Genomic DNA, 1,530 nt, shown 5'->3' on the forward strand with positions numbered 1-1,530 from the left:
GCTCCAGCCCTCGGAGCATCTTCGTGGCCTCCTCTGGACTCGCTCCAACAGGTCTATATCCTTCTGATGTTGAGGGCTCCACAGCTGGAGGCAGAGCTGCAGGGGGGTCTCCTCAGAGTGGAGCAGAGGGGGAGAATCCCCTCCCTCGCCCTGCTGACCACACTGCTCTGGATCCAGCCCAGGATATGGTTGGCTTTCGTAAGCAATCGTATTCAAGCTGCTTGTGGTCAGTGCCTTCACCCCCACTGCAATACGCCTCAGAGCGACCCTCTGCCACGACAAAGGGTCCCTTCTACTGCAACAAAACCCATTCTTACATACCCCCAGTACTGTGCCGTCCTCCCCAAGTGCCCTACGCAGAAAATGAAAAGCATTCAATTGTTGTCTTAATTCTTTGTTTCTAGGTCTGCGCTACATGAAAGGCTGCCCCCCGCATGGCTGCTCCCCAGTAACACCTTCCTATGGAGCAGCAGCACCTTTTAACGGGGCACGTGACCATGAGCTGTGCCGCCTGCGTTTGGTGACAATTAAGGAAGAGATATTCAGCAGAATAAATTACAACTTGACACAGCAGACTCTTTGAAGTGTCCTTTAATCTTCTGGATGATTTTAGAAGTTTGGCTGGCTATTTCATTTAGAGATCAGACCAAAGCAAGTCTCTCCTGCCCCTCCTCCTGTGAAATACCTGACAGCCTAGAGAAACACTGCCTGTCCTGGTTCTGGCCCCGGCGGCGTAAAGCCGCGGATGAGTACGGTACTGCTGGTTTCATTGCTAATTATGGAAGGCAGAGAGAGCTTCTTGTTCCCCTGGCTTAACAGACAAATTGACTTTCCAATTTTAAGCACAGGAGAGTTCAGCACACTCACAGACCAAAAATGCTGCTTTTGTGATGGATTTAAGTACCAATTTTTTGCTTCTAAAAAAGCCATAGTGTCCGAGTGACCTAGAACTGGAAAAATGGTATTGAGGAATGCCACCCCACAGCCAGATGTTTAAGCAACAACCTTCAGACTACTGGTTCCTCGGGAGATGGGTGTTTAAAGCAGCAGCAGTTCACCTTCCCTACAGCAGGCACACGTGAGTGGGGCATCGTGCTGACGGTGGGGAAGGCAGCGGGCAGGTCAGAGCCGCGCACTCGGCCGCGAGGTTTGTACACGCTGCGGCACCGAATCCGCCCACATCACCATCGCCTGTCCCTTGGAACCAGGACAGCAGCACCCCCTTCCTTCCTGGTAACCCACTGCTGGTGGCACCCCTGGTACCCACCCACCCCCCGCTCTGCAGGAAAGGCGAGCACGGAAAGAGAGAACCAAGAAAGGCTCCAGCACACAAACCTGCTCTGCTCAGAGGTGAGCGAACAGCCACATCCCTGACACACTTCCCAGGAATCCCTCTCTTTGGCACCTCAGCGGAAAGCGCGAGGAAGGCAGATCATCGTAGTTCCGGTGCTACAGAACCCAGCAACCTGGCCAAGACAACAGCGCTGGCATCCACCGGTGAAGCATTTAACTGCTACCACCAGGACTTTC

The 1,530-nt window shown here is 53.4% G+C and overlaps 1 protein-coding gene across 1 annotated transcript in view; it reads right to left on the reverse strand.

Moving 5' to 3' along the window:
• Positions 1 to 1,530, reverse strand: part of LOC104512253 (transmembrane protein 132D-like) — a gene marked incomplete at both ends in the record, with an annotated part of 116,412 nt that overhangs the window by 32,970 nt on the left and 81,912 nt on the right.

Source organism: Eurypyga helias, unplaced genomic scaffold, assembly GCF_000690775.1.
Source record: "Eurypyga helias isolate BGI_N326 unplaced genomic scaffold, ASM69077v1 scaffold567, whole genome shotgun sequence".
In the NCBI taxonomy this organism is placed as follows: Eukaryota; Metazoa; Chordata; class Aves; order Eurypygiformes; family Eurypygidae; genus Eurypyga; species Eurypyga helias.